We start from the raw sequence: 8,536 nt of genomic DNA, 5'->3' as shown, positions 1-8,536 counted from the left end.
ACAATCCAGTCACGAATGATGATGAAATGACGAGGACAACACAAACACCCAGTACCCGGGCAGAGAAAATCCCCAACCCGATCGGGAATAGAATCCGGGACCCCGTGATCCATAGACACCAGCTCTAGCCACTATACCACGAGCTGCGGACTGTCAGTGATACGTCATCTTTGGTAAGACAGAGGAGGTACGAAGGAGGGAAATTTTCGAGGGAAGTGATTTATCACACGCACATCTCCCTCTCTTTTTCAACTTACCGCAGGAGGCCACAATGTGGTGGAGGTAATTTTTAGGGTCGGCACAACATCTGTAAGGTCGCTGGTTGCAGGTTAACACTTTGCCGTCCGCACGACTCGTACAAATTTATTCGCTTGGCGCCGGCAGCGCTAATTCGGATTAGTTGGCTTGTCGCCGGCCACTTGTCACCTTTCAGTTGATGACAAGCTTGAAACACATTCACTTTTGCGCGCTTTAATTTTTCCGGAATTCCCCTATTTTGCCGTATCGTTCCACAAACTCGAATTTTCTTTTCAAGTAACTTCTCTGCAAGCTCTACACTGTTATACACTACTGGCCATTAAAATTACTACACCAAGAAGAAATGCAGATGACAAACGGGTATTCATTGGACAAATATATTATACTAGAACTGACATGTGTTTACATTTTCACGCAATTTGGGTGCATAGATCCTGAGAAATCAGTAACCAGAACATCCACCTCTCGCCGTAATAACGGCCTTGATACGCCTGGGCATTGAGTCAAACGGAGCTTGGATGTCGTGTACAGGTACAGCTGCCCATGCAGCTTCAACACAATACCACAGTTCATCAAGAATAGTGACTGGCGTATTGTGATGAGAAAGTTGTTCGGCCACCATTGACCAGACGTTTTCAGTTGGTGAGAGATCTGGAGAATGTGCTGGCCAGGGCAGTACTTGAACATTTGCTGTATCCAGAAAGCCCCGTACAGGACCTGCAACATGCGGCCGTGCATTATCCTGCTGAAATGTAGGGTTTCGCAGCGATCGAATGAAGGGTAGAGCCACGGGTTGTAACACGTCCGAAATGTAACGTCCACTGTTCAAAGTACGGTCAATGCGAACAAGAGGTGACAGAGACGTGTAACCAATGGCATCCCATACCACCACGCCGGGTGATACGCCAGTATGGCGGTGACGAATACACGCTTCCAATGTGCGTTCACCGTGATGTCGCCAAACACGGATGCGACCATCATGATGCTGTAAACAGAACCTGGATTCATCCGAAAAAATGACGTTTTGCCATTCGAGCACACAGGTTCGTCGTTGAGTACACCATCGCAGGCGCTCCTGTCTGTGATGCAGCGTCAAGGGTAACCGCAGCCATGGACTCCGGGTTGATAGTTAATGCTGCTGCAAACGTCGTCGAACTGTTCGTGCAGATGGTTGTTGTCTTGAAAACGTCCCCATATGTTGACTCAGGAATCAAGCCGTGGCTGCGCGATCCGTTACAGCCATGCGGATAAGGTGCCTGTCATCTCGACTGCTAGTGATACGAGGCCGTTGGGATCCGGCACGGCGTTCCGTATTACCCTCCTGAAACCACCGATTCCATATTCTGCTAACAGTCATTGGATCACGACCAACGCGAACAGCAATGTCACGATACGATAAACCGCAATCGCGATAAGTTACAATGCGACCTTTATCAATTCTGAAACGTGATGGTACGCATTTCTCCTTCTTACACGAGGCATCACAACAACGTTTCACCAGGCAACGCCGGTCAACTGCTGTTTGTGTATGAGAAATCTGTTGGAAACTTTCCTCATGTCAGCATGTTGTAGGTGTCACCACCGGCGCCAACCTTGTGTGAATGCTCTGACAAGCTAATCATTTGCATAGCACAGCATCTTCTTCATATCGGTTAAATTTCGCGTCTTTAGCACGTATCTTCGTGTTGTAGCAATTTTAATGGCCAGTAGTGTAATAATTATCCATGTAGAAGTGATGACACTTTCCATAAGAAGGTGTCAATAGTTCCATCACTGTTTTTGCTAAATGTTGTCCAGCGCCGGAATATATCTTGAATGAGGAAATGTATCCCGTACGCGAATCACACAGCATCCGAAAGAGTATGCCGTATTTGGTAATTTTCGACGGATTGTAAACTTTAAAATTTAACTGTCCACGCCACGGTTCCATTCCTTCATCAGCTGAGATGTTTTGACTTAGATTAAACGTTTGTTTAATCTTTTTGGAAAAATAATCAATTAGAAACTGCACTTTGAAAAGCCGGTCGGCTTTATCTGGTTTATTATTGTTGTCGGAAATATGTAAAAATGATAATATTTGTCTGAATCGGTTGCGGGACATCGTTCTGCGAAATATCAGTGTGTCTATCAACGGATTCGTTGACCAGTAATCATCGATCCATACTTTTTTTACAGTTACCAGAAGGATAGCAAGCCCAAACCATTTTCTAAGTTTGGGTCCGGTAACATCGACAAATTGGCATTTTTTTTATCCAGTTTCCTTCTATTGCAATTTTGACTGTAATACTTGTTGGTTTCGTTGCTAATATATTCAAATAGATCGCTTCCAATGTATAATTCTATGATGTCCACAACGCTCTGTGTATCTTTGGGAAATATGTGTGGACCCGGAGATCCTTCAAATTTATTATTGGTCCTCAGTAAATCATAGTCTTATTCGTCTGATTCATACGAATCAGTTGGCAACCGCAGCGCTCGGCGAATTATTCTTGGACGTTTTTCACTATGTTCCGAGGATTCTGCTTCACTTTCATTTTTTGATATCCAATGTCTTCTTCCCAATCGGCAAGTCGTCCGGAACGTCTGACAAGTCGTCCACGCATTCATCGTAAGTAATCGTATCGTCTCTTTCGTCTGCCATGATGAAAGTGCACAAGTACTTGTTGTTGTTGTGGTCTTCAGTCCTGAGACTGGTTTGATGCAGCTGTCCATGCTACTCTATCCTGTGCAAGCTTCTTCATCTCCCAGTACCTACTGCAACCTACATCCCTCTGAATCTGCTTAGCGCATTCATCTCTTGGTCTCCCTCTACGATTTTTACCCTCCACGCTGGCCTCCAATACTAAATTGGTGATCCCTTGATGCCTCAGAACATGTCCTACCAACCGATCCCTTCTTCTAATCAAGTTGTGCCAAAAATTCCTCTTCTTCCCAATTCTATTCACTACCTCCTCATTAGTTACGCAATCTACCCATGTAATCTTCAGCATTCTTCTGTAGCACCACATTTCGAAAGATTCTATTCTCTTCTTGTCTAAACTATTTATCGTACACGTTTCACTTCCATACATGGCTACACTCCATACAAATACTTTCAGAAACGACTTCCTGACACTTAAATCTATACTTGGTGTTAACAAATTTCTCTTGTTCAGAAACGCTTTCCTTGCCATTACCAGTCTACATTTTATATCTTCTCTACCTCGATCATCATCAGTTATTTTGCTCCCCAGATAGCAAAACCCCTTTACTATTTTAAGTGTCTCATTTCCTAATCTAATTCCCTCAGCATCACCCGACTTAATTCAACAACATTCCATTATCCTCGTTTTGCTTTTGTTGATGTTCATCTTATATCCTCCTTTCAAGACACTGTCCATTCCGTTCAGCTGCTCTTCCAAGTCCTTTGCTGTCTCAGACAGAATTACAATGTCTTCGGCGAACCTCAAAGTTTTTATTTCTTCTCCATGGATTTTAATTCCTATTCTGAATTTTTCTCTTGTTTCCTTTACTGCTTGCTCAATACACAGATTGAATAACATCGGGGAGAGGCTACAACCCTGTCTCACTCCCTTCCCAACCACTGCTTCCCTTTCGTGCCCCTCGACTCTTATAAGTGCCATCTGCTTTCTGTACAAATTGTAAATAGCCTTTCGCTCCCTGTATTTTACCCCTGCCACCTTTAGAATTTGAAAGAGAGTATTCCAGTCAACATTGTCAAAAGCTTTGTCTAAGTCTACAAATGCTAGAAACGTAGGTTTGCCTTTTCTTAATCTATTTTCTAAGATAAGTCGTAGGGTCAGTATTGCCTCACGTGTTCCCATATTTCTACGTAATCCAAATTGATCTTCCCCGAGGTCAACTTCTACCAGTTTTTCCATTCGTGTGTAAAGAATTCGAGTTAATATTTTGCAGCTGTGAGTTATTAAACTGATAGGTCGGTAATTTTCACATCTGTCTTCACCTGCTTTCTTTGGGATTGGAATTATTATATTCTTCTTGAAGTCTGAGGGTATTTCGCCTGTATCGTACATCTTGCTCACTAGATGGTAGAGTTTTGTCAGGGCTGGCTCTCCCAAGGCTGTCAGTAGTTCTAATGGAATGTTGTCTACTCCCGGGGCCCTGTTTCGACTTAGGTCTTTCAGTGCTCTGTCAAACTCTTCACGCAGTATCATCTCTCCCATTTCATCTTCATCTACGTCCTCTTACATTTCCATAATATTGTCCTCAACAACATCGCCCCTGTATAGACCCCCTATATACTCCTTGCACCTTTCTGCTTTCCCTTCTTTGCTTAGAACTGATAGTAGTTCGGTAATTTTCACATCTGTCTTCACCTGCTTTCTTTGGGATTGGAATTGTTATATTCTTCTTGAAGTCTGTTACCGCTTCGTAATCCAGTTACATTAAATGTAGTTATCAGCCACAAAGCTATACACAAGTAGGTAGCTACTACACAGCTGACCCTACCGCACTGCTCGAGCTGGATAAAGAAATCGGATAGTACGTAACTCGTACCCTAGTAAAGGGCCAGACTGTACAAACGAGTCAATTCAGGACAGTAGCGACGTACATGCGCCGCCGTGTTCTCCGGTCCAGCAGCGTCTAGCTCAGCCCCTGGATGCTGGCGAGTTGAGCGGGACGTCTGGAAACCTCGACCAGAGCGGTTAGCGGAGCTGCGGCGTCGCGCGCGAAAGACAAAGCAGGCGGGGAGGGGAAGAGGGGGAGGGGGAGGCGGTGCTGGCAGTGCATCGATCCGCGTGCCTCACCCCCCCCCCCCCTCCCACACACACACACACACACACACACACACACACACACACACGCGCCCGCTGCCTCCTCTGGAGTCTCCAGATCAGCGCGGCCTGCGTGGCTCTGGACTAGGGCAACGCGGACCACCGCAGCTCCACCGCCCGCAGGCAGCGGGCTGCTTCTCTGCCAGCCTCGCCTCCTCCAAGATGGTTCAAAGGGCTCTGAGCACTGTGGGACTTAACATCTGAGGTCATCAGTCCCCTAGAACTTAGAACTACTTAAACCTAACTAACCTAAGGACATCACACACATTCATGCCCGACGCAGGATTCGAACCTGCGACCGTAGCGGTCGCGCGGTTCCGGACTGAAGCGCCTAGAACCGCTCGGCCACTCCGCAACACGTGATTACAGCTTTGCTTGCACACTACTATTTTCACGCAAGATGGAGCGACACCACATGTAGGTAGCCAGGAGAAAGACATGCTTCGAGAAACCGTCGGCAATGATCTCATCATCATCTCTAGGTAATTTCAAGATGTGGTAGGCCTTATTCGCATTTGCTATTTCATTTGATGTGACTAAAAGATCATGTCTGTCAGTCATGTATCGGGCTCTTCCTGATGTGAAGAACAGTACACGACGACATGTCTTACGCGGTAAGTCACACAAATCTGAAGGCTGTAAATTCAACTAAATACTTAATTACATTTTCAAATAACCTAAATTGGAACTATCACATAGATAATATTGTGGGTAGAGCAAACCAAAGACTGCGATTCATTGGCAGAACACTTAGAAGGTGCAACAGGTCTACTAAAGAGATTGCTTACACCACGCTTGTCCGCCCTATTCTGGAGTATTGCTGTGCGGTGTGGGATCCGCATCAGGTGGGACTGACGGATAACATCGAAAAAGTACAAAGAAGGGCAGCTCGTTTTGTTCTATCGCTAAATAGGGGAGATAGTGTCACGGACATGATACGTGAATTGGAGTGGCAACCATTAAAACAAAGGCGTTTTTCGTTGCGACGGGATCTTCTCATGAAATTTCAATCACCATCTTTCTCCTCCGATTGCGAAAATATTCTGTTGGCACCCACCTACATATGGAGAAATGATCATCACGATAAAATAAGAGAAATCACGGCTCGTTTTTCCCGCGTGCTGTTCGAGAGTGGAACGGTAGAGAGACAGCTTGAAGATGGTTCATTGAACCCTCTGCCAGGCACTTTATTCTGAATAGCAGAGTAATCACGTAGATGTAGATGTAGACTCTGATTACATCCGATATGCTGCAACTGTCGACTATACCCTGTTACGAATGCAGTCGCTGGGTCGGAAGACGATATTGAACACATGCTGTAACTTGTGGCCATATTCTAATAAACGTGCCGAAAGCACCATTATCGTGTGTTTGGTCGTGCCTCCCCATTTCCTGCAACAGCACCACATTCTGACTACTTACAGCGTCATATTTTCTCTTCTCTGAAGCGCCTAGAACCGCTCGGCCACATCGGCCGGCCCCTCCTCCAAGACAGCGCACACTGACACAACTCGCTTCAAAAGCTGTACATTAGATAAAAAAAACCACAAAATAGGGTTTATTTTAGATTCCTTGGGGCGCCGATTAGAAATCAGATGTGGGGACACACAAAACCGATCGGTTAAAACCGACACTGGTATTTTATTTCTCAATAATCAGTATTTTTTGGTGTTTGTTGGTTTCGATTATAACAGGTGTTTGTATTGTTTCTACGAGGGTAATCCCAAAAGTAAGGTCCCCTATTTTTTTTTATAAGTACATACACCTGTTTATTTCTACAATAGTTTACATCAGTTTACAGCTTGAACATTTAGCTGACACGTTCCACATAATTACGAAGTGTCATATTCATGATCTATCGAGCAAGTACTAATCTAGAATGAGATTTTCACTCTGCAGCGGAGTGTACGCTGATATGAAACTTCCTGGCAGATTAAAACTGTGTGCCGGGCCGAGACTCGAACTCGGGACCTTTGCCTTTCGCGGACAAGTGCTCTACCAACTGAGCTACCCAAGCACGAGGTACTGGCAGAAGTGAAGCTGTGAGGACGGGGCGTGGGTCGTGCTTGGGTAGCTCAGTTGGTAGAGCACTTGCCCGCGAAAGGCAAAGGTCCCGAGTTCGAGTCTCAGCCCGGTACACAGTTTTAATGTGCCAGGAACTTTCAAGTACTAATCTAATTAATCTAATCTAATATTTCGACATAATCACCATTTCTGTCGATGCATTTTTGTAGACGTTGTGCCAGTCTTCGTATGCCCATGTCATACCAGCTCGCCGCCATGCTGTTCAGAAAGCTATGAACCTCTTCTTTCACCTCGTCGTCGGAGCTAAATGGCTGGGACCACAATTAACGCTGACAGGTACTGTCAGACTCTGAAAAAACTCAAAGGGGCAATTCAGAACCGGAGAAGAGGAATGTTGAGCAAGGGCGTACACATTCTTCATGACAACGCTCGCCCACACATCGCTCGGCAAACCGCTGCTCTCCTGAAACAGTTTCAGTGGAACATAATCACCTACCCACCCTATAGTCCTGACTTGGCGCCCAGTGACTATCACCTGTTCCCTAGGTTAAAAGAACATTTGGCCGAAAAGCGATTCAGCTGCGACGACGAGGTGAAAGAAGAGGTTCATAACATTCTGAACAGCATAGCGGCGAGCTGGTATGACATGGGCATACAAAAACTGCAAAAAATGCGTCGACAGGAATGGTAATTATGTCGAAAAGTAGCTAAATGTTCAAGCTGTAAACTGATGTAAACCATTGTAGAAATAAAGAGGTCTATGTACTTATAAAAAAATAGGAGACCTTACTTTTGGGATTACCCTCGTAGTAACTGGATAAAAAAAAACCGAAATATCAATTATCCACAGCAGCAGTACTAAAATTTTTCGAACATCCAGCATGCCGGGGTACTTTGGGTCAGCAACTTCTGTTAATCAGTAGACCGAGAAACCAGTCCAAGTTGCAAATTTTTACTTCTTATTCAATCGATGACTAATTTCCTGCAAGGACCCATTTTCATATCATCATGTTCATCTTCGGAAATGCCATTTTCGACTTTGTTATGATGGTTTGAAAAAGGGTCTCGGCACGAAACTAGTCAGCGAATGAATAAAAAGTAAAAATTTGCAACTTGGTCTGGTTTTTTCGTCCTACTAAAACTTTTGGTTTTAAATTAACCTTTTTTGAAGAACGAGTAATTTGTATTCGTAAAATTTGCATTGATTTGAAATATTGCGTTATTATAGAAAATGGGCAAAGCTATAAGTGATGTTTTAATTCTTAGCGTCCCAGGTAACTTTTTTTTTTGTCACGCTTTGTCGTGGGTACTGTCTGACAGACCGCCATATTTAAACAGCTATAAAAATTACTTTCAGCAATTTCTGTGAGACAATTCATTTTTTATGTAAGAGATTACATTGTTACCACACACAAAATATATTCAAATAAATTTTGAAGTTTACTTTTACGATCAAG

General features: G+C 44.2%; 1 non-coding gene across 1 annotated transcript; it reads right to left on the bottom strand.

The window, feature by feature from the left end:
* Positions 1 to 6,997: 6,997 nt before the first annotated feature.
* Positions 6,998 to 7,072, bottom strand: Trnas-cga (transfer RNA serine (anticodon CGA)). Its single transcript has one exon. It is a non-coding gene; the product is annotated as a tRNA-Ser (tRNA).
* Between the last annotated feature and the right edge of the window lie 1,464 nt (positions 7,073 to 8,536).

The sequence above is a fragment of the Schistocerca serialis genome, chromosome 6 (assembly GCF_023864345.2).
Source record: "Schistocerca serialis cubense isolate TAMUIC-IGC-003099 chromosome 6, iqSchSeri2.2, whole genome shotgun sequence".
Classification (NCBI taxonomy): Eukaryota; Metazoa; Arthropoda; class Insecta; order Orthoptera; family Acrididae; genus Schistocerca; species Schistocerca serialis.
The sequence above is the reverse complement of the archived record's forward strand: the minus strand, read 5'-3'. Positions and strand labels throughout refer to the sequence as shown.